Raw genomic sequence first — 25,777 nt, forward strand, 5'->3', positions numbered from 1 at the left:
TTACCATACATACTGTAACAAGAGTGATCAGGTAAGGTGAGCTATTACCAGCAGGAGAGGAAAAAAAACCTTTTGTAGTGATAATCAAAGTGGGCCATTTCCAGCAGTTGACAAGAACATGTAAGGAACAGTTGGGTGGGGGAATAAAATGGGGAAATAGTTTTACTATGTGTAATGACACATCCACTCCCAGTCTTTATTAAGCCTAATGTAATGGTATCTAGTTTGCAAATTTATTCCAATTCAGCAGTCTCTCGTTGGAGTCTGTTTTTCAAGTTTTTTTGTTGAAGAATTGCCACTTTTAGGTCTGTAATCGAGTGACCAGAGAGATTGAAGTGTTCTCTGACTGGTTTTTGAATGTTATAGTTCTTGATGTTTGATTTGTGTCCATTTATTCTTTTACGTAGAGACCGTCCACTTTGAAGTGGGGCATTGCTGGCACATGATGGCTAATATCACATTGGTAGATGTGCAGGTGAATGAGCCTCTGATAGTGTGGCTGTTGTAATTAGGCCCTATGATGGTGTCCCCTGAATAGATATGTGGACACAGTAGGCAACGGGCTTTGTTGCAAGGATAGGTTCCTGGGTTAGTGTTTTTGTTGTGTGGTGTGTGGTTGCTGGTGAGTATTTGCTTCAGGTTGGAGGGGCTGTCTATAAGCAAGGACTGGCCTGTCTCCCAAGATCTGTGAGAGTGATGGGTCATCCTTCAGAATTGGTTGTAAATCTTTGATGATGCGCTGGAGAGGTTTTAGTTGGGGGCTGGAGGTGACAGCTAGTGGCGTTCTGTTATTTACTTTGTTGGGCCTGTCTTGTAGTAGGTAACTTCTGGGTACTCTTCTGGCTTTGTCAATCTGTTTCTTCACTTCAACAGGTGGGTATTGTAGTTGTACGAATGCTTGATAGAGATCTTGTAGGTGTTTGTCTCTGTCTGAGGGGTTGGAGCAAATGCGGTTGTACCGTAGAGCTTGGCTGTAGACAATGGATCGTGTGGTGTGGTCTGGATGAAAGCTGGAGGCATGTATGTAGGCATAGCGGTCAGTAGGTTTCCGGTATAGGGTGGTGTTTATGTGACCATCGCTTATTAGCACCGTAGTGTCCAGGAAGTGGATCTCTTGTGTGGACTGGTCCAGGCTGAGGTTGATGGTGGGATGGAAATTGTTGAAATCATGGTGGAATTCCTCAAGAGCTTTTTTCCATGGGTCCAGATGACGAAGATGTCATCAATGTAGTGCAAGTAGAGTAGGGGCATTAGGGGACGAGAGCTGAGGAAGCGTTGTTCTAAGTCAGCCATAAAAATGTTGGCATACTGTGGGGCCATGCGGGTACTCATAGCAGTGCTACTGATTTGAAGGTATACATTGTCCCCAAATATGAAATATTTATGGATGAGGACAAAGTCACAAAGTTCAGCCACCAGGTTTTCTGTGACATTATCTGGGATACTGTTCCTGATGGCTTGTAGTCCATCTTTGTGTGGAATGTTGGTGTAGAGGGCTTCTACATCCATAGTGGCCAGGATGGTGTTTTCAGGAAATCACCGATGGATTGTAGTTTCCTCAGGAAGTCAGTGGTGTCTCGAAGATTGCCAGGAGTGCTGGCAGTGTAGGGTCTGAGGAGGGAGTCTACATAGCCAGACAATCCTGCTGTCAGGGTGCCAATGCCTGAGATGATGGGGCGTCCAGGATTTCCAGGTTTATGGGTCTTGGGCAGCAGATAGAATACCCCTGCTTGGGTTTCTAAGGGTGTCTCTGTGTGGATATGATTTTGTGCTTTTTCAGGGAGTTTCTTGAGCAAATGGTGTAGTTTCTTTTGGTAACCCTCAGTGGGATCAGAGGGTAATGGCTTGTAGAATGTGGTGTTGGAGACCTCTTGTTCATATTCCGACCTATTCATGATGAGGACAGCACCTCCTTTGTCAGCCTTTTTGATTATGATGTCAGAGTTGTTTCTGAGGCTGTGGCTGGCATTGTGTTCTGCACGGCTGAGGTTATGGAGCAAGTGATGCTGCTTTTCCACAATTTCAGCTATTTATTGTAGAATATCAGAGTTGGAAGGGACCTCAGGAGGTCATCTAGTCCAACCCCCTGCTCAAAGCAGGACCAATCCCCAATTTTTGCCCCAGATCCCTAAATGGCCCCCTCAAGGATTGAACTCACAACCCTGGGTTTAAGCAGGCCAATGCTCAAACCACTGAGCTCTCCCTCCCCCTGACATTTCTTAACCTATGTGTCAACATCTTGTAAGGTGGCATTCTTATGTGTTTACAATTAGATGTGAAAAAAGGCCAACATGAGTTTGCAAAGGTAGGCTTCTACATTTCTATTTATGAGCCTAAAATACTGGCTTTTCAAAAATGCTGAGTATTTTCTTCCATTCACTCCATTGACTTTAGTGGAGCTGCTCGGTGTCCAGCACTCATCCATTTTTGAAAACGTTAGACTAAGGGTCTCTGCCATTTTTTATTACGAAATACCCCAGTCCTGTGCCATTTTTAGCAAAGTGGGGGTTAACTCTAATGTCTTGGACCTGTCTAATTCAGGTGATATCATACTTCCTACCTTATTTATTTGTAAGTTGAATACTGTATGCTTCCTGACTTCCTTCCAGAAAGGTGTAGAGTGCTCTTCTGCACAGTTAAAATCCTGCCACATTTCACCCCAGACGGGAGCATATTCCATGATGGGCAAATTGATTCCTAAATAGAGTTTAAGTTTGAGAAGCACTTCGGGATCATTTGAGATGAAAGGTCTTCCATAAAAATAAGATATGACTTTTACTGAAGGAGAGATAAAGAAAGGAAACCTTAAACAATGGAAGTCACACAATTCCCTTGTTTAATAGCTAAATAAACCACTAACATACAAAAATAGACACAGTATTACTCTTCATCCACAAATAAACTCTCCACATCAGAATCACAAGGGCAACAAGGGACAGGCAACAATGAATTAATTGATGAACTGCTGTAATTTATTGATTATGGGCAAACCAATTTAATGGATGACCAGGGAAGTTTGCAAGGTGTTATTGACACACAGAATTATTTGAAATACTAGTGGAGTTTCTATTTTCTTCAAAAGAAAGAAATGCAGAAAGATTGGTAGCAATATCTCCAAAAAGAGGATACAAGAGCTCCTTCATTCCCTTTTTTACTAAACATGTATTTTTCCATCTGGAAATAGCCTTCATCTTTATGTCAATTTCCGAAGCCTAGTAAATTGCACGATTCAATGTCCACATACATCAAGTAGTCTTCGCCTCCAGTACTGATATGCCTGCTGTTGTTATTTCACAGAGCAACTGTGGCAGTACTTTCACAGACATGAACTCAGAAAAATGCTTCTCTATTAATAGGACCTTTAGGGGCTGAGTGGAGGGCAATATAAACACTCCTTCTGACCTTGGATCAAGCCCTTAACTCTGGAATTACTTTCACAGAGTCAGCATCATGGCAAGCGCTAAACAGCAGTAATAAAAATATAGCATCTTTCCCACGAGTGTCTCAAAAGCATGTTTCAAACAGTGATTAATTAAGCACTCCTATGCGGTGCTGTAGGTAAATGACTTAGTAATAATAATACTTGGCAGTTTATCCATAGGCATTAAAGCACTGTACAAAAATTGAGGAAACTGAGGAACAGAAAGATGAGGCCAAGGTCATACAGCAAGTCAGTAGCAGAAAATGGAAAAGAACCCAAGGACCTGATTCTCCACTGTCTTACACCTTAAACAGTCATTTACAGGTGGGGAAAATGAGTGTAAAATACCACCAAACAGTGAAGGCATACCTAGTGCATTGCAATGCCAGAACATACATGCAATAAAGCACAGGCTTTGACTGAGGTCCATATTTTAACTCACTTGAACGGCTGCTGAAACGAAAATGTTAAGATCAAAAGTTCCAATACTAAATTTCAAATTGCATTAATGTAGTCAGACTCAAATGTCTTTGTAGGACAATAGAAACAGTCCTTCCTTTCCTCTCATCAAAAAGTGGGCTGTGTTTCTGTCTGCAGCTCTGTCAGCAATGGGACTGCTCTACTTTTTTTTTTTTTTTTTTTTTGCATTATTCATTGAACTCTGCTTTCCCTCGGGAGATTCTTCCACCACAGAAAGGGTATGATTTTGTTTTGGTTTCTGCCTCATGCTATGCATATCTTAGAGATGATTTTTCAGTATGACAGGCCGCTGGTCACCCGTGAAAAAAACAATCATTACTTGCTTTGGACTCGTGAAAGATTAACAAGCAGTCATGCTTACCCTCATTCTTTATTTTTACAGTATACAAAAGGGTCTAGACATCTAGGTTCTCATCCAACTCCCATAAAAGTCTACAGAAAGATTCCAGTTGATGTCAATAGGAGTTACACTGGGACCCGAGGGAAGTAATAGAAAGACACGGTCCATGTCCAGAGAGTTTGCATTCTAATTTTGGATGTGACAAAGGGAGTAGTGGTAACAACCAATAGGGCGCAGATGTGGAGCTGATGTCCCTCATGTGCTTTCGAGCATATCTTTGTGATTTAAAAAAGAAGTCAACATTCATTTATACATGGTGAATGTGACCAGGGCTTTACTTTCCCTCTTTATTGCCTCTCCATGTGCCTAACTGCCTGTTTTTCACCTGTGTGGCTGATTTTCAAAACCATGTGTGCAAATCGCATATGCCTTTGAAACCCTAATTTGTTTTGGCATATGTGTCAGATATTTTTGCACACAAAGGCCATTTTTGTGCCTAACTGGGCAGTTGCATGCACAAACACCCAGTTAGTCCATGTTCTTCTTTCAACGGAGTGCAGAAAAATAGGCAAGTGATGAGTGGCTAATGCACATGTATGTTTCCTCGTACCAGGTTTTTTTCAATTTGTTGCCTTCCCATTTCTATTTAGAAATGTAAATATGGATTTAGAAGCCTAACTTTATCATCCAATTTTTTTAAAACCTTTGCTTTATCTCCTCACCAGCCCAGCCAGGAACGAGAAACCCTGAAAAATGATACAAGGAAGTCTCTTAACTGGTAAGATTTCTAACTTAATGTTGAATACTGGAAAGGGTCAGGTGGTTTGGATAAGCAGCTTAGTCTGCTGGGACTTCTATGCATGTAACATCATTTTTTGAAGTTCATCCCCGGGGGATAATGTTTATTTGTGTATAGGTTCACGAAAACCTTGTTACATTAACTTGGAAATAAATAAGGGAGGATTTATAGCACCATCTATTTAGAATATAATTAGCTAAAAATCAAACCTTCCCAATGAGTATATTTAGAGCTGTAAATGACATGATAGACTTGCTTAGTGCCGTAAGAGTTAAGCATGTTACCTGCAATACAGTAACCTTGACAATGTCTTTGACTGTAGGAGATGTGGTAACGTTCTGCATTCAGGTACAGTATTTCCATGGGCAGAAGTTTGGTAAGTAGCTTTTTTTACTTATTGTCACTGGAACTAAAACTGCCATTCTCCTTCACAATGAGCAGTGTCTTGTTCTATGAGTAGTCCCATTGGAACCAGTCCCATGGTATTAGGATGCAGGTCCTATTCAATGTGAGTAAAGGCATAGGTCCATTATTCATATCAGTGAATAATCAGTGCCCGGTGCTGTACAAAACACACAAAATAAGGTAGCATCCTCTACTGGACAGGGCACTGGCCTGGGAGTTGTGAGAGCTAGGTTCTACTATTGAGCCATCTCTGTTGTGCAATCTGTGGCAAGTGAGAGGCACAGAAAAGTGACGTGTTTCCCCATCCACCCGTTGTCCCTGTAAGTGGCAAGCTCCTTAAGGTAGAGACTCTCTTACTGAATGTTTACACAGAGCCTGGCAGGCTGAGGGCCCATTTCAGTTGGAGCCTTGAGGGTATTATGATAATACAAATAAAAAGTAATAATGTTGAATAAAAAACACCGCTTTCCTAAAGGGGGTTCAGTCTAGAAGACAATACGCAGTAGAAGCTTACATCAGAACAGCCACACTGGGTCAGACAAATGGTCCACCTAGCCCAGGATCCTATCTCTGACAGTGGCCAGTGCTTCGGAGGGAATGAGCTTGAGTAAGATGGAGATAAGGGACCATCATTTTGTTGGTGGGCACTGAGCAGCTGGTATTAGGGTATTTTATGTCATTATACAGTTGTAGCAATGTAAGAGGAAGGAGATATTTAGAAAGGAAATTATCCTCCTCACGGATTCCTAAATTGCCATCTGAATATATAGTAAATACTCAATCTATCCTGACATTTCAATGTATAGAGAGAAATGAGGAAATGTATGGAGTGGTACTGGAAAGTGAAGGATAGTAATGGCCCGGGGACATTGAAAGAGACAGCAATAAGAAAGAATGAAGAGAAATGAAAACCAGTGAAAGGATCTGAGAGACAAAGATGGATAGATTAGATTAGATTGGTCTGATAAAAAAAATCAATAAGAGGTTCAGATGGGAGCTTTACAAATGCTAAACAATTCACTCCAGTCATGAACTGAGAAACATCCTGATTCACTACTGTATCTGCATTATTTTTTGTAGCGTTCAGAATTGCTCTGGCTTTCAGATAACATCCCAACTGGCACTGATATGGAACTCCAGGGAACCAAATCATAGGCATAAAAACAAAACTTTATCTGATGTGTATCGCTGTATCAGATAACAAAGGCCAAATTTGTAGGTAATTATTGTTCTCAGTTAACCTGTACCCTAGATTATAATGGCATTTAATTATACAAATTGTTTAATGGGTGGATCATGCTCAGTCCATAGTAAGAAGTGGGGTGTTGCCAATGCAGAAGCACCCCCAAGAAAAAAAATGGCTTAAAGAGCCACAATTCCCTCCCATCCCCCCCCCCCACCCCAGTAACTTGTTTCTGGTCTGTCCCCCTCACTCTCGCACTGTCAGTCCTACTAGCTGGTGCATTGGGTGAGTGGGAGGGGTGGATCTCAGGTTCTGCCCACTACTTGCAAGGGCAGAGAAGTTTAACTTGTAGTCTAACCCCAAGTTTTCCAGTTATTCTGTTTTATTAGCCAGATTAGTTCTTGTGCTGTTGCTTGGACAATGTAGAGGTCATGGAAGATGTTATGCACCTTTTTGGTGTTCTGTCCTGAGCCAGATCTGGTGCCTTTAACGGCAGGGTGCCTATGGGGAACAGATATCTGTTGACACCATTCAGCCATTGTGTTTCAGATTTTCCAAGGGGTCTTTTTCATCCTTATTTTATTGAGTCAAAGTTGAATATGATTCTTTCAGGGATGTACGTAGGCATTCATAGCAGATGATAATACCACCTCCGAGAGCATTGGGCAACCATTTGAGAGAGCAGGACATGTTTAGTTAGAAAATGGAGGTCTTCATTTCACTTCAATTCATACCATTTATCTTTTTGATTATTCAGAGATGCTTCATCTGAATGGTGTCCAACTTCTTTTTAATCTTAACAGTGATGGTCCATGTTTCAGTCACATAGGTCACGGTACTGCCCACCAAAGCATTCTATATCCTCAGCTTCATCTCTGTACTTAGCAGGGTGTACAGTTTGCAAAAAAAAATGTGTATTAGCCAGAGGGACCCAAAAACGTTTAAGCCTTTGAGCCACCAGAGATGATGCAGAACATGAGATAAGCTAGGCTCCCTTTCCCTTCGGGCATGTCTACACAAACACTGACTGCACAAGGAGGTGGGATGTAAAACTACAGTGCTTCAGCATGCTGAGCACTGATTGTTCATTATCACCCTGCTGATGCTCACTAAATGTTTTAAGTAACCTTTCAGGGCACAACAGCAAGGTCCACAAGGCCAGTAAGTGCACAATACACTGGAGCATGTAGATTTACACACTGGCTTGTCATGCAGTAAATGTTCATATAGACAGGTCCCCAGACTCCCTTTGTCCTACCCTCCCCGACTCCTTTACGTGCAAATAAGCCTAAAGTGAGTATAAATGGTATGGGGGGATGGATAGCTCAGTGGTTTGAGCATTGGTTTGCTAAACCCAGGGTTATGAGTTCAATCCTTCAGGGGGTCGTTTAGGGATCTGGGGCAGAAATCGGGGCTTGGTCCTGCTCTGAGCAGGGGATTGGACTAGATGACCTCCTGAGGTCCCTTCCAACCCTGATATTCTATGAACTTCCATTCCAAGGAGCAGAAGTTGAAGTAAAGGGTGTATATGAGACCAATATTGGAGTACTGTATACAGTTCTTGAGTCCACATTTTAAAAAAAAGGATGTTGAAAAGTATGAAAGGGTGCAGAAAAGAGCCACCAAAATGATTCCCAGGCTGGAGTCCACAATGCCTTAGTGAGCGATTTCAAGAGTTCAGTTTCTTTAGCTTATCAAAATTAAAATTGTGACGTGACTTGATTGCAGTGTATCAGTACCTTCACAGAGAGAAATTACTGGCTACTAAAGAGCTCTTGTAATGTAGCAGAGAAAGGCAGAACAAGAACCACTGGGAGGAAGCTGAAGCCAGACCAGTTCAAAAGAGTTGGAATAAAGATATGACAAAGACAGACCCAGAAGGTGTGTGTGGAGATCAGTGGCACATGTAAAAAGTAGTCTGTGGGAGTGTAACCTCTCTGAAAGAGTGAGAAGCAAAAATGGGGTTCACTGCATCCTCCTTCAAATCACTCCTCAGAATTCCCCTCTGGCAGGAGGCATACAGGAAACTGCTATCTCTTCTGGACTAGACAGGCCCAGGGCCGGCTCTACCTTTTTTGCCGCCCCAAGCAGCGAAGCAACAACAACAACAAAAAAGCTGCCACCGAAGTGCCGCCGAGGAAAGAGTGCCGCTCCAAGAACGGCCGAACTGCTGCCCCATCTGATTTGCTGCCCCAGGCACCAGCTTCCTTAGCTGGTGCCTAGAACCGGCCTGGGACAGGCAGTAAGTACGGTTACTGCCCCGATTGCAGGCCCGCAATACACCTGTTTTATCCTAGTGAAGACAAGGTCCTGGAGTGTTAGTGCAGGGCATCCTGGCTACATCCCTGTCCCATCCCTTATGCAGGAGCCAGGCAGCCCTTATGCAACCTCTATACCTGATTGGGAGGCCCCTTTCACATGTTCTAAAGGGGCCAGGTTCCAGGTGTAAGGCACCTTTATGTTGATAAAGAGTGCTGTAAAAGGGCCACAGTGTAACTGACTCAACTCCAAAGAATCGTGGTCTCATCTCCCCCCAGCCTATTCCTGCATTCATTGTGACTGGAGCAGAGCACTAAGGGAGCCAGTCACTCTGCTATCATATCTCAGGATTATATTTTTACATTTAAAGCCAATTTTGTCTGCCCGGGCCTTCTGGTATCTTAAAAATAATGCTTCTCCAACTGAATTTTCAAGCTTCCTGAAGCCAATTTGAAATGTCAGAGCTTGCCCAGTCCCTCCCAGGAGTTGTCTCGCACACCCTTTCCGTGTGTGGAGAAATCTTGTTAGAATTCAAGCAGACGTCACATTCTGAAAGTCCTTAACAAGCTCCAAAAGACTTTGAATGTGAAATGGCCTGGGAGAAGAAGGATGAAATGCCTGTCAAAGGTCAGGATGAAATCTTGATAAAAGACATCCTACTTCTATGACCATCTAATTAGATTATTTGTATTCAGGTCCAAAAGATATACAGAGGCATGACTTCTTTGAAATTCAAGGAAGACAAGAGCACAGAATAATCAATGTGGATATTTGTATTCTGCCATCAATGAAAGTTGTACTTTTTAATCAGTATAACATTGATTCCTCCTTTTTAAAAAAGAGGTGTAAGGAAACCTCAAAGAAGATGCTGTCTAATTTGTTTTGATGTTCTTTATTTTGCTACTACCCAATGAGCAAACTGTACTGGGTAAAAAACCCCAAACTTATCATAACCCATTGTCCTTCCATACAAATAGAAATCAGAAATCTTTCTGACATGCATCTGTAGCCCGCAGTGCAGAATATGTTACATGTTCCCCTCTGTACATGATCCACTGAGGATATGGTAAAGCTATAAATTTCAGCTGTCTAGATCTCTAGTTCTTTCCCTGAATATGGCAACCATTGCACAACCATCTCTATTCCTAATAAATGATTATGTTTATTGCAAATTAAAATCTGTTTACTTTTACTACACAGAATATCACTGTGCCATGACTGTTCCCAGATTTCGTAGAATCTTTACATTCTGATTTATTTTGTGATATCTGGGTTGCAGCTGCAGGTGATGCTTCTCCAGGAAAGTCATGGTTTTGGCCTCATCATTGAATACGCCAGATATGTTCTTTTGTTCATCCTATGAGGTTTAGAAGTAGATTTGAAACAGGCTTTCAAGTATTGAACTAACTAAAATCTTCAAATTTACCTTTCTTGCCTTGGTGTGTCCTATCAAAATTGTCTCCTCCCCCAATCTCCAGTATGGCATGCCCCCTGGAGCTTTATTATCTGACAGTGGTAACCAAAATAGTCCTGGGCTTCTTAAAGGTTTCTGGTTTCACTGGGATTAGAGCATTCTCAGGAGGATATCAGAACACCATGGGATCAGACCCCTTGTTCCCAGGTAGTTTTCAAATCTATGCAATGAACTGACACCTGTCACTCAAGGTGACTGTGATACAGAGAATACCCCTCCACGCTGGCAGATCAACAGCAAGCTTTGCGCTACAGTATTGTCACAGGCTTTCATAATTGCTTATCAGAGTGTTATGAGAGAACTAGTCTTGACATAGAACTAGACTTCACAGCCATTTTGTGCATTTAGCCACAATAAGCTGGAAGCCAGGACACCATCGAATGAGGAAGAATTTGGCCTTGCTTAGGCAGATAAAAACAATTGCACATCTGCAGTGTTACAGATTCATGAGAGTGAAAAGGGAGGGTGAATAGCTGACCTTGGTCTGGGTGCCTCTGTCTGTAAGTTATTTTGCTAGATCTGCTTTGCTGATAGGTAGAAATTATGAATTCTTTGCAGTTGCTAGAGAAATGGTCAGCCTGTTAGGAGTTACTTTGAGTTATGCTTTGTTTTGAGTTATCTATAAAAGAGTTTAGTTAGTGTGTGCACTTTGGAGAAGCCTGGGAGAAGTTTGGAATTTTTGTGAGCAGGGAGACAGAGTTATCAATCTCCCCAGCAGCTGGGAGGAAGGCTGGCCACTGGAATCCTGCTGCTGCCACTTGACACCACTTCAGACTTTGGGTAGCTATTTCTGGGGTGCTAGACTATTGCTCTTTTTTGTGTGTGTCTCAATAAAGTCAAGGATTTTTGAATGGAAGCACTCGTGTGTGTACCAATCGTTTATCAGACTGAGGTGCTGTGTTCCCCACTGATTTTTTTCTTGACATTGCCTGGGAAAATACAGATTAGTTAACCCTGCTGTGGGTTCAGATAACCCCAGGTAACAAGAGGATGTTCCCCCTTGCAGAGTGAATCCCACTGAACATCAATGAGTCTAATTACAAAGCAGGATGGGTGGAATGTAGAGGCTGTACCTACTTGACTTTATTATTCATTTGAGTTCAGAGTTTTCCTGCCATTTGTCTCTTTTGTTGTTTAGCTTTTTCACAAGAATGAGGGAAAGTCATTTGTGAGTCAGAGCCATTGAAGGAAGAGGGAGTATGGGAGAGCTGGAGCAGAAGTCAGACAAGGAAGCTAGAGTTCTGGGAAGGTGAGCAAGGACACCTAAAAGATAGCACAATGGTGCCCCTTGTAGCTATGTTGCCCAGCTAAAGAGAAGACTGGTTGTCCTGTGCCAGTAGCACACAACAGAAGGAAACTGGGTGCCACCAACAGAGATGGGTGATGGTATTTGGACAAATAGTTTATTTGCCAAAAAATACAGTTGCAGGAAGATACAAAACTATTTGATCTAAACTATTTGTGAATTTGGCAAATCGTTCCAACTGGAAAAAAAGATTCTTACTAGAATTTTTTTGTTTTGGCATTTCCAGAATACAACATTTTGACTCTTTATTTCGAAATGACATTTCATTAGGCAGTTTAACTAGGGTTATTTTTCAAAAATCAAAAACATATAAAACAGATGAAAATGGGGAAAAAAAATCCTAGAATTTGATTTCAGATTGACCAAAACATTTTTTTTTCAGTTCAGCCTCCTTGATCCACGCAGGCCAAGTGCTGAACTCATGGATCAATGGTGCTCAATGTGGGTGCAGCATTCAGCCCATGCACAAGGAATTGCAGGAGTGGAGCATTACATCAATGCAATGTGAGTGTAAAATGCTACCCTGCTGCTCTGGCAGCAGTTTCCATCCGCAGTGCATTATCAATAGGGAGATCCAAATTTGGACCCAGCCCTGCTAGCTTAAAAGCTGTAGCAGATTCACATCATAAACCTCTATGTGGCCCAGCCACTGGAAGGGGACAGACAGCCACACTATAAGGCTGTGTCTACACTATTTGCTGGGGTGTAATTTCCCTGCTCATGCACGCATACTTGCATTAGCGCTCATCACGGATAGCAGCAGCGGAGGTCGATCTGAACCTTTCTGAGTTTGCCTGAGCCTTGCCAAGTACAAACCCACCTGAACCATTAGATGTGTACTCTACATAGCTCAGCTGTGCCTCCTCTCCCCCTACATGTGTCAAGGTTCCTCCCCCACTCTGAACTCTAGGGTACAGATGTGGGGACCTGCATGAAAACCTCCTAAGCTTACTTTCACCAACTTAGGTTAAAACTTCCCCAAGGTACAAATTAATTTTATCCTTTGCCCTTGGAATATCCACTGCCACCACCAAACTCTAACTGGGTTTACTGGGAAACGTAGTTTGGACATGTCTTTCCCCCCAAAATCCTCCCAACCCTTGCACCCCACTTCCTGGGAAAGGTTTGGTAAAAATCCTCACCAATTTGCATAGGTGACCACAGACCCACACCCTTGGATCTGAGAACAATGAAAAATCATTCAGTTTTCTTACAAGAAGACTTTTAATAGAAATAGAAGTAAATAGAAGTAAAGGAATCACCTCTGTAAAATCAGGATGGTAGATACCTTACAGGGTAATTAGATTCAAAACATAGAGAATCCCTCTAGGCAAAACCTTAAGTTACAAAAAAGACACACAGACAGGAATAGTCATTCTATTCAGCACAATTCTTTTCTCAGCCATTTAAAGAAATCATAATCTAACACATACCTAGCTAGATTACTGACTAAAAGTTCTAAGGCTCCATTCCTGGTCTATCCCCAACAAAAGCAGCATATAGACAGACTGAGACCCTTTGTTTCTCTCCCTCCTCCCAGCTTTTGAAAGTATCTTGTCTCCTCATTGGTCATTTTGGTCAGGTGCCAGCGAGGTTACCTTTAGCTCTTAACCCTTTACAGGTGAGAGGATTTTTCCTCTGGCCAGGAGGGATTTTAAAGGGGTTTACCCTTCCCTTTATATTTATGACAACTTGTGTTACTGCAGCTACACTGCTGTTTATACTCATGCTAGCACAATGCGACCTAGCGTGAGTGTGCGTACACAAGCAGAGCTCTTAGAATAGATGGCCTAATTGTGAGTCACACTCGCGTTGCACTGATGTAACTGACTGCATGTGAAGTGGCAGTGGTGCAGCAGGCACTTTTCATTATACATTTGACGAGTAACATGTACGATGCATTATCTTTGCGTCTTTTTTACCACCTAGTTTAGTTGTCTTTAGGAAGGAGCACATGGATCTATCTTTGTTTCAAGCAATACCATCTCTCACCTCAGTCATCTGCTTTGCCTAACACCAGACCAGCTTCTCTGATCTGAGCAGATCAACTCCTATGATTATTTCTATCACAATTTTCTGATTTTTGCGATGATCATATGTTTAAATTGCACAATAACACGGTGTGGGGGCTTTCCGTATTTAAGTTGACAATCCATTTGATTCACTTGCTTCACAATTTTCTCTCGCTTTGAAAATGTTTACGGTCTGATTCATTCCATTTCTGTGCATGCTTACTTGTGGTCATGGTCACGCTCCCGATTTAGTCAATTCACATTGGGTCACACACGTTCCATTCTTTATGTCATCAGATTAACCAGCTGACTGTTTTAGTGCTTTTCTTCTCCTCCTCCTCAACACGTTATTTATCACCTTAAAGGATAGTGGTATCTGTAGTCACCCTCACCCAAACTTCTTTTCAACTCTCATCGCAGAGTCACAGAAATGTAAGGCTGGAAGGGACCTGGAGAGGTCATAAGGTCCATCCTCCTGCACTAGGGAAGGAACAACTAAACCTGACCATCCCTAACAGGTGTTTGTTAAACCTGTTCTTAAAAACTTCCAATGATGGGTATTCCACTACCTCTCTTGCATCTGTTCTTATAGATAGAACGTTTTCTTTCTAAGTATCTAACCTCAATCTCCCTTGCTGCAGATTAAACCATTACTTCTTGTCCTACCTTCAATGGATGGGAGAACAATTAATCACCATCTGCTTTATAACTGTGCTTAATATATCTGAAGACTGTTATCAGGTCCCACACTCTTAGTCTTCTTTTCTCAAGAGTAAATATGACCAGTTTTTTTAACCTTTTCGCATAGGTTAGGTTTTCTAAACATTTTATCATTTACATTGCTTTCCTCTGGACTCTTTCTACTTTTCCTAAAGTATGGTGCTCAGAAGGGGACACAATACTCCAGCTCAGTCCTCACCAGTGCCGAGTAGATTGGGAAAATTCCCTCCCATGTTTTACATATAACGCTTCTATTAATGAACCCCAGAACATTAGCCTTTTTTTGCCACGGCATAACACTAGTGATTCATATTCAGTTTGTGATCCACTATAATCCCCAAATCCTTTTCAGCTGTACTTACACATAACCAGTTATTTCCCATTTTGCAGTTGGGCATTTGATTTTTCCTTCCTAAGTGGAGTACTTTGCACTTGTTTTTACTGAATTTTATTTTGTTGATTTTAGACAATTCTCTAATTTGTCAAGGTTATTTTGAATTTTAATATTGTTATCTAAAGCTCTTACAACCCCTCCCAGCTTAGTGTCATCCACACATTTTATAACTGTAGTCTCTACTCCATTTTCCAAGTTATTAATAAAAATATTGAATAGAACCCAATCCAGAACTGACTCCTGCAGGATCCTGCAAGATACACCCTTCCAGTTTGAGAGTGAACCATTGATAACAATTCTTTGAGTACTGTCTGTCAACCATCTGCGCACCCACTTTATGTGTAATTCCATTTAGTCCACATTTCCTAGTTGGCTTATAAGAATGTAATGTGGGACTGTGTCAAAAATCTTACTAAAAATCAAGATCTATCCAGGCCCAGCCTTGGGGAAAATGGCACCCTGGGCAAACTTGTATTTTGGTGCCCCTGGCTCCCACTGCCTCTCCAAGCTCCCGACCCATCCCCCCCAACCCCCGCTGCCTCCCCAGGCTGTCCACCCTTCTATTGTCCCCAAGCCCCGCTGCCCCCATCCATTGCCCTGAGCGACCTTCCGCAGGCTCACAACCTAGGCTTTCCCCACCTCTTAGAATCATAGAATATCAGGGTTGGAAGGGACCTCAGGAGGTCATCTAGTCCAACCCCCTGCTCAAAGCAGGAACAATCCCCAACTAAATCATCCCAGCCAGGGCTTTGTCAAGCCTGACCTTAAAACCCTCAAAGGAAGGAGATTCTACCACCTCCCTAGGCAACACATTCCAGTGCTTCACCACCCTCCTAGTGAAAAAGTTTTTCCTAATATCCAACCTAAACCTCCCCCACTGCAACTTGAGACCATTACTCCTTGTTCTGTCATCTGCTACCACTGAGAATAGTCTAGATCCATCCTCTTTGGAACCCCCTTTCAGGTAGTTGAAAGCAGCTATCAAATCCCCCCTCATTCTTCTCTTCTGCAGACTAAACAATCCCAGGTCCCTCAGCCTCTCCTCATAAGTCATGTGTTCCAGTCCCCTAATCATTTTTGTTGCCCTCCGCTGGACGTTTTCCAATTTTTCCACATCCTTCTTGTAGTGTGGGGCCCAAAACTGGACACAGTACTCCAGGTGAGGCCTCACCAATGTCAAATAGAGGGGAACAATCACGTTGACTACAGAATCCTGACCACAGTGTCCTGGGCAGTTTCCCACTTAACCCACCCATAAGTCCGGCCTTGGATATATCATGTCTGTTGCTCCTTCTTATCCACAAAACCAGTAAGCCTGTCAAAGAAGGAAACTGCTTTGGCATGATTTGGTCTTCATAAATCCATATTGGTTATTTCTCATAAACCTATTATCCACTAGATGCATACAAACTGATCATTTAATATTTTTTCCAATATGTTTCCAGGTATCAAAATTAGGTTGACTGGTCTATAATTCCCTGGGTCTCCTTTGTTCCTCTTTTTAAAGATAGGTACTATGTTTGCCCTTCTACATTCCCCTGGGACCTCACTAGTCCTCCATGAGTTCTCAAAGATAACTGCTAATGGTTCCAACATTGCTTCAGCTGGTTCCTTAAGTACACTAGGATGAATTTCAAACAGGCCCTGCCAATTTTAATACATATAAGGTCATGTCTATACTACAGAGTTAAGTCAACTTAAGTTATGTAGACGATCATATATCTCTTTAATAACATTGGTAGTGCATATCCACACAATATTCCTTATGTTGGCAGAGTGTGTCCACAGAGATTGTTCTTGCACCAACAGAGAAAGCGTTTCATTTTGAGTAGCTATCCCACTGTGCAACTCACCACCCTCTGTCTCCCTCTGCTGCTCAGAGCTCTGGGAACAGATCATGGTTCATCATGGGGATGTGCTCACCATCCTGTGATGCAGTTATTTCTGTCCCATCAGTCAATGGGCTTCCTACTTCATTTGGCACGATTTTTCAACTATCCTTGTAAACTGTATGCCCACCAACACTGCCTGACAGCATGGATCCTGAGCTGCTGACCAGTCTGGTGATCAGCCTTATAAACACAACACAGCTGGTCCTGCAGTGTTTCAGGAGCTGCAAAACAGAAAGTGAATAGGTGATGCATGTCCTGCTGTCTGCCATGGAAATAAATAATTCAAGATTGGTGTTGGCATTCATGGAGCAGCTTGCCATGGTGGACCATTGGTTCTGTGCTAGGGAAACAAGACCTGAATGGTGGGATTGTATCGTGATGGTGAACAGTGGCTGCAGAACTTTTGGATGCACAAATCCACCTTCATGGAACTGTGTTCAGAGTTCACTCCAGCACCGAGGTTCAAGGACACCAGAATGAGAGCTGCCCTCACCCTGGAAAAGCAAGTGATGATTGCTGTGTGCAAGCTGGAAATTCCAGACTGCTACCAGTCAGTCGTAAATCAGTTTGGAAAGTCCACTGTGAGAGCTGTGGTGATGAAAGTGTGCAGGGCTATTAATTGCCTCCTGCTATGAAAGACTGTGACTCTTGGTAACGTGCCGGAAATCACTGATGGCTTTGAGGCAATGGGATTCCCTAACTGTGGCGGGGTGATAGATGGAATGCATATCACAGTTTTGGCCCCCGGCCATCTTGACACGGAGTACATCAACTGAAGGGCCACTTCTCCATGGTCTTGCAGGCACTGGTTGATCACCAGGGACGTTTCACTGACATCAGTGCAGGTTAGTCAGGGAAGGGGCATGATGCACACATCTTTTGGAACACTGGACTATATAGAAAGCTGCAGGCTGGGACTTTCTTTCCTGACCAGAATATTCCAATGGGGGATGTGCAAATGCCCATAGAGATCCTTGGAGACCCCACCTACTCCTTGCTCCCCGTGGCTCATGCAGCCTTACACCAGGAACCTAGAAAGCAGGAAGGAGCACTTCAACAACAGGATCAGCAGGTGCCAAATGACTACAGAATGTGCCGTTGGCCGATTAAAATGTCACTGGCACTGTCTTTTTGGCCTGTTAGACCTCAATGAGGAAAATATGCTGATGGTCACTGCAGCCTGCTGTATTCTACAGAATATTTGCAAAGCAAAGGGGGAAAAGTTTCCCCAGGTGCATACCACTGAGGCTGATTGGCTGCTTGCTGATTTTGAGCAGCCAGGTACAAAGGCAATTAGAAGAGTGCAGCGGGAGGCTATTCAAACCAGGGAGGCTTTGAAGGAGCATTTTGACAATGATTCCCAGTAATGTGTCTTTATGTGAGGGATTACTTGCCGCCTTGAATTACCCCTGTAGTGCTTGCTTCCTGAGCTTTAATAGTAGTGAGCAAATAGTCCTACCTATAGCCACTGTGTTTCAATGCTAGGCCTAACCGATGTGTATACATTACAGACAAAGACTCATTTTATTTCAAAGATTCAAATTTAATAGCAGGACAAAACTCATGTTTTGGTTAAACGGGACATGACAATGAGGACTAGTCTTGTGGTTAGGGCTCTCACAGCTGGGTGTAACTCCAGTGTTTGTTGAGAAACCAGTCCCTAAGAGTGGAGTGCATGGGGTACTGTGAGGGACCGGAACATGTGAGGACTAGGGTGTGGGAGATTCGGGAGGGCATGGACCGGAGTTTTGTAGTGGCTGCAGGGTGAGATGTGCACAGATATGCTCAGATTGTTGGGTAATGAGGGACTTCATCTCTGTCTGGTCCTCCAGGGGCTTTATTATCCTCTCATGCCCCTGAGTCCTTTCCAGGCTATCCAGCCTCAGTCTTTCATTAATTGTCCGCCTCCACACTCTGGTTTCACTACATGTTGCATCTGTTGACTGCAACACTTCGTGAAACATATCCTCCTTACTTCTCCTGGTTCTCTACCTTATCTGATGAGGGCGGTCCACTGGCATGCAGGAGTGAGTCCTCAAGTGCACATCTGCAAAACCAAAGAAATAATGAACAGAGACAGCATTGTGAGTGCCCTCACAGCCGTGAATCACAAAAGTTACACACACATCTTTCTTACTGTCACTGTCTCACTAGTCCCTGGGCTAGCACACCGGTTGGTGCGAGTCCCAAATATGGTGAGTTTGTGGGAGGAGATTGCAAGGGGGAATGGGTAAGAAGGGAGAAAAGGTGATTTGTGAAGGGAGTTACTAGAAGTGGCTAAGGAGACCATTCTGAATATTGGTACCCTTTTCCACAGGCTAGGAAAATGGAACCTAATTTCTCACTCCTATGGGTAACCTAGGATGCAAGCGCGCATTTCCTGCATGTGTGGAGCTTCAGACCAGCTCTGTATGCTGCTCACCTGTGTGCCACGCTGGTCCTTGCAGAAATAATTGCTGGGTGTGCCTCAAAGTTTCCTACAGTGTGGGGAGAAACAAAGCCGCTCTGCCAAGGAACCTTTCCACAGAGGATTGAAGGATACCTACCGGAAAGTTTTCTAGAGATTACTATGGTGGATTCCAGGGACATCCCCATGTACATTAACAAACCTTTCTTCTGTGTAGATAGACTCTGTTGTTAATTTCTGTCCCTTATCACTCCTCTATCATATAACAAAGAACATGAGAGCTCAATCGCCTCTTACTGTGCAGGATCAAAGCAAAATGAGAACTTACCAGAGCTCCCCTCTCCTGCATCCTGTGCACCAGAGCTGGAGTGCTGAGACTGGCTAGACCCCCTCCAGAGTGGAAAAGAGGTCATGACTTGTCGTGCCATTGGACAACCCTGCCGTTTGCTCCGCATCATTCTCCAGCTCCACTTCCTTGTCCACTACTTTGTGATCTGGGCTGAGTCCACTGGCCACTGCCTCCAGTCCCCCCCGAAGTATCCATGGGGCTCTTGGCAGTGAAGTCACTGCCGAGGATGGCGTGTAGCTCCTTATAGAAGAAGCATGTCTTTGACACCACACCAGAGCAATGGTTGGCTTCCCTTGCCTTCTGGTATGCCTGTCTCAGCTCTTTGATCATAGCATGGCACCGGTGCGTGTCCCTCTAGTCCTCCTCCTTCTGCATGCCACTAACAATCAGTCCATAGGTATCAAAGTTTCTATGGCTAGAGCGAAGCCCCCATTGCACAGTCTCCTCTCCCCATAGACTCAGCGGATCCAACAGTTCTGGTGTGCGCCACATGGGAGAGGGTCTGCTGTGGAAAGCCGGCATGGTCAGCTGGGAAGATGCTCTGTGAACTGTGCATGCTGAGCAAACAGAAAGAGGTATTTCAAAAATTCCCAGGCCTTTAAATGGGGGAGGGATACATACCTGTGTACCTTCAGGGCAGCAGAGTTCAAACTGCTGACCAGAGCTGTCATGATGGACATTGTGGGTTACCTCCGAGAGGCCAATTAGGGCAACATAACCAAGAGCAGTGTCTACACCAGGGGTGGGCAACCACTGGCCCGCGGGCCGCATGCCGCCCATCAGGGTAATCTGAGAGGGCCACCGCTTCCTGTAGCTCCCATTGGCCAGGCACGGCAAACCGCAGCCACTGGGAGCTGCAAAGGGCAGTGTCTGCAGATGGTCAACATTAGCAAAATGTCTCACGGCCCTCAATCAGATTACCCTGAGGGGCTGCATGGGCCCTGCGGGCTGCAGGTTGCCTACCCCGATCTACACTGATTCTGCGTTGCCCTAACTATGTTGCAAAAAGCTCTATGCTGCTTGTCGAGGTGGTTTTATTTTGTCAGCATAGCATGGGAGTTACAGCAGTGGGAGGAGCATTTCAGTGTGTACATCTCCACTGTTTTGTCGACAAAAGCTGACTGTGTAGTGTGGACAAGGACAAACTTATCTAAACATTCTTAACCTGTTCTTTCCCTGGTTTGGATTTTATTCCTTCCAGGGACGGCCTCAGGAGGGGGCAATCTGGCCGACTGCCTGGGGCACCATAGTCAGGGGGGTGCCGTGGTGAAGAGGCAAGGGGCTCGGGCTCCCCCTTGCCACCTTCAGGGCGCAGCCTGGTGTGGCAGAAGTGCCCGTCCCCCTGCTTTGGAGATGAGGCCCCCTGCTCACCACCCCACTTGGTTTCCCAGCCCACCTCCTAGTCCCATTTCCACGCTCTGCAAGCCAGTGGGCTCTCCCCCCACACCCTCTGGGACTGTCCCAGCCCAGTCCAGTCCTCCTTCCATGGGCGGCCTCAATGAAAGAGATTCTGCCCAATGGAAGGTGAGTGTGGCATCTTGGCCAGCTGGAAGTTGCCAGTCTCTTCTGGGTTGGGAAGGGAAGGGAGCTGAAACTGCAGGGGAAAGAGATGAGTAAGTCAGGGGGTGGGGGGAGAGGGGGAATCCTGACCCAGAGCCCCAGCTCCAAGGGGGCCTCTCCCTGTGCCCCTAGATCCTAGTCTCCCCTCCATGCCCACTCAGCTCCCAAGGGGCCCCTCCCTCTGCCTTCCCAGGTCCCAGTTTCCCAGTTCTTAGCCCCTCCCCCCCATTCTCCCCAGTTCTCAGGATTTCGAACAGGTCATTGAGGTACCCTTCCCCCATGCCACACTCTGACCCCCCAACTTCTTCATGCTCCCCAGCTCTTAGGGGCTCCCCGTTTCCCTGCTCATCCCAAAGGAGATGTCAGTGCAGGAAGTTGGGGATGTTACAGGAATGAACCTTCCACCATCACCACCCGCCCTAGCTACCTCCAGTGCGCTGAAGTGTTTGCATTTTAACCTTCTCCCCCAGAACCCAAATAACCCACCTTCCCTGGGACTGGCAAGGGACACTTGAACCTTGGGGATGCTCACTATTGGGGTGTGGGAAAGATCTGCCCTTCTGGAGACCCCATGTCACTGCCCCCACTGCATCCACACACCACTGAGATCCTCTTCTGGTGCCCTCCCCACTTTCTGGGGCTCTCAGGTCACCATGCTCTCCTGCCACAACAGTTTTCTGGAGCCCTCCTGTCGCTGTGCCTCCCTTTGGGCTGCTGACCCATTGCGGGGAGCCCGGAGAGGCAGCAGGGGCCAGGGCAATGAGGAGCTGGTGAGGACCCCAGGGAGGCAGTGAAGGCCAAGGACATCCAAATACAAGTTTGCTCAGGGTGCTATTTTCCCTAAGGCTGGCCCTGCCTGCAGTTCTCTTGCCTGTTTCCTGAGGGACTGCACCAAGAGGGACTTCTCACACCGGGTGGTTCCCTCTGCCTGGCTTTCATCTGTGGGGACATGTAGGCCACATTCCCGGCAAGTTATGACCAGGGCCTGGGTGGAAGCCTCAAGGATCAGGATGTCTGCCTCGCAGGGCCACTCACAGGTAGAAACAGAGGAAAAGCTAGCAATGGTGCTGGTGAAATGTTGTTTTCCTCCCATTGTGAGTTCTTCCTTGTGGAGTACCTGCAAGTTAAGGAAAGGAAATGGAAAAAAACAAACAAAACAAAAAACCCTACTTTTCTGCCTCATCCAACTTCCAGTCCATTGAGGAAGCAGGTCCTAAATACAGACTCTTTTTTTAACATTGTTAATTACGTTACCTGTATGTGGGCAGAAACTGCATCAGATCTCTTAGTCTGGCACTCAAATCCCATGATTGGTTCATTAGGCTGAAAGTGGTCCAAATTAGAGATACATTACCAGTGTGATAAGATCAACTAGTTAATTACAGGCAGGCCCTTGGAGATTGCTTACTTTTGTGCTCTAATTACTTCAGTTGAAGACAATCCTCCTCTTCCTACCTTCCAAGTCTATTAATAATGTGCTACACACAGCAAGTTTGTCTTTTTAGAGTGACAGTTTGTAAATGAGAGGAAAGGCAATTTCTCAGCCACAACAATGATTGCGTCCAAACTAATTGCTCCCTTTTTTCCTCTACTCCCCAACTTCCATTTGCACAGAGAAAACTTTGTTATTCTTGTACAATCTGATTGCCTCTTCAAGAATACTTCATGTTATAGGGTCATCTAACCCTAGTGGTTGCGGACCGGATCTTTTGCTATGTCTAGTTAAATGCTCACCAATCATATATCCATTCAATGTACTATTAACCTTCCCATAATCTTACTCCAGCTCTTCTCACGATTTTCAACAAACACCCATTCTCAACTCATTGCAAGGCATAGCTTATGGCCACATATTGTCAGCTGTCATTTCATCAGACCTCATAAATTAATTAAAATTGGACCCAAGGTGAGACTGGGGAAGAAATAGTGGTACTCTGTTCTCCTAATGCTAACCCAGTATCTGGGATTCGTGCAAAAGGAACAATGGAGGCTGCTGGGTGGTGAACATTTTGGAAAATCTGGGATCAAATCCTCTCCTCATTGAAGTCTATGTGGAGTTTCTGAATGGAAAGATTCCTTTGGAGTTCAGTGAGGACAGGGAATTTCACCCATGGCCTTTGGATCGCAAGTACCGACCTGATATAATGTGGGTTTGCATACAATGTGGTAAAGCTCCGACACGCTGTTCTGAGCAGCGTGTTAAGGGGGCTGGGCCGGGGCCGAGGGGTTGGATAAGGGGCAGAGGGTCTCGCGGGTGGTCAGGGGCTCCCCCCCCCACAGGATCTGGGAGGCGGGAGCTGTGGGGGAGCACTTTGCGGGCCCCACAGTCCTAGAGTGGCCCAGGGGATTAGCGGGGGGCCGGAAGCAGCCTGCTCCGTTTTCCTCGCCCCGGCCGCAGCCATGTCCCTCGGGGCATGGGGCTTGGGGGAAGGGATCCCCCCACACTCATGAACAGCGGCAGAAGCAGAGGAGAACAGCGGCAGAAGCAGAGGAGCCCAGCCCAAGCCTGCTCCACTCCACCAGCTCCCAGCCGCGGTGCTCCGCTTCCTGCCGCCGGTGAGGGCGGGACCTTTCCCCAACCCCCCATCCCCAGCCCAGCGACGCAGCTGGGGCTGGGCAAGGAAAGTGGAGTGGGCTGGGGCCGCGTCGCTCTGCTTCCCACCGCAGGTGGTTACAGGGGGTGTTGTTAGTGTAAGCAGTGTCAGGATGAGCTCCACCCTGACATCTGGTGGTGAGGTGTGGCAAGTTGTGGAAAAGAACTTCAGGGGCCAATCTCATTTGCATAGGCACACCCACCACGCCTAGAATGAGACCATAGCTGCCCAAATGGTCACTTTGGCTGCTGTGGGATCCCCAGTGTCTCTGTTATTGGGGCAGGAAGAATAAATTGTTATTACCCTGATTATGGGAACTGTGCTTGGAACTGCACGTGACCTTTTGTTATGATGGAGGGATTCACCATCAACTAAGTAGCACTCGCTAGGCAAGGGTCATGGGTTCCAAAACTGTGTGAATGGAGAGAGGCTGGGGACAAGTATTAATACTTGGTGGCATGGGCCCCTTGGTGAGGGCCTTACATGCTAATTGCACTTCCTCCTCTCTCCACTGTGGAATATCAGAGCTAATTTTGATTTCATTAGAAGTCTAGTTATAGGCTGCTGAGCTCACTTTGGGCTGACAGTGCACCAGCACTGGGGCTCCCCTACTATAAGCTGAATTCGCCTAAGAGCTGAAATCACTGAGTGTTGTGTTAAGTAGTGGGGGAGCCTGAAGATATATTGTGGAGTGGTTTGCGGGACGGCTGGTGAAGCAGTTCGACGTGGCGCAGTGTGTGGATGGCAGGAGCTGCTTGTGGGCCGTGGAGCTGAGTGAAGGAGTTCGTGGGGCGGCGAGCGGAGCGGAGCGCAGCTGAGCGAAGGAGTTCGTGGGGCGGCTGGCGGAGTGGAGCGCCGCTATGGAGCTATGGGGCGGTCAGCTTCAGATCACGTAAGGTGCCTCTTACCCCTGTCCCATTTCCACCCAGGTTGGGAGGTAAAGCTCCGCAGATAAACTTTCGAACTCTGGGGCTGCCCTGACCAGGGACAGAGACTTTTGGGGCATTGGACTTTTGGGACTTTGGGTGAATTGGGGTTGCTGGACTCAAGAACCAAAGGGAAAAGGACATGCCCCAATTTGCCTGGGGTGGGTTTTTTTTTTTGCTCATGGGTTGTGTTATGAATCCTGTTGGTGGTGTTTCCCCAACATAATGCCACATTGTTTCTCTCTGTTATTAAAAGACTTTTGCTACACTCAGACTATGTGCTTGCGAGAGGGGAAGTATTGCCTCTTGGAGGCGCCCAGCGGGGGTGGTATATATTTGTCCCAGGTCACTGGGTGGGGGCTCGAGCCGGTTTGCATTGTGTTATTGGAATGGAACCCCTAGATATTGAACCCGGCCCTTGTTGCTGCCAACTCTGACGGGCAGAAGGGTTACATTAGGATATAGACAGTCAGGCCTGTCTGTAAAGGCCTATACTCTAAGAATTTAGGTGAATTCTTATCACTTAGCTAGTTATAGAGGTAAGAAAGAAAGAAAGAAAATCACTGCCTGTCGGTGTAAGGGCCTTCTCTTACTGTGACAGTCTGAGGCCCTGTTCTTAGGCTAAGGCCTTTGGCTGAGCAGCAGAGGCAGCCATAAGCTGGGAAGCGACCGGTCACATCCTCACGTTGCAAACTAGTCACATTGAAATAAGGTGCTAGTGGGTAGGAGTAAGTGATTTAAAGAAGTGAGTGAAAAGTTAGAAAAAGCTTTTGCAAAAATTGATAATACAGGGTTTGCAGGAAGGTAAACATTTGGGAGTTGTGGAAATGGTAAAAGGTAACTGTTGTGAAGATGTTAAAACAATAACAGTTGTGGTGTTACAAGAAGGAAGTTTTTGTTTAATGATAAAACCCAGTTATATGAATGTAACTGTATGTGCAACTCTTTGCAGTCACATTGAATGGAAGCTTGGTAATTAAATTATCCAAGGGGGTCAGGTCGAGTGGCTACTACCACCACTATGCTTCTGTCCCCAGAAGCCTTTACAGCTATTCTGGAGGAAAATGGGCCCTTTTCCCACAGAAATGGTCTATAAGGGACTGCTGCAGGCAGCAGGCAGAGAAAAAATCTGATCAAAATTATTTGACTATTGGGTAATGTAATCAAAATCACTAAAAGATGTAAGGGGTTTCTATTGGAACTTAACTTGGCTGCTCCTGGTTGTGTCTAGTTGTACAAGATGAAAGTGTAATCGG

Source organism: Lepidochelys olivacea (assembly GCF_965140295.1).
Source record: "Lepidochelys olivacea isolate rLepOli2 genome assembly, chromosome: 4".
Taxonomy (NCBI): domain Eukaryota; kingdom Metazoa; phylum Chordata; order Testudines; family Cheloniidae; genus Lepidochelys; species Lepidochelys olivacea.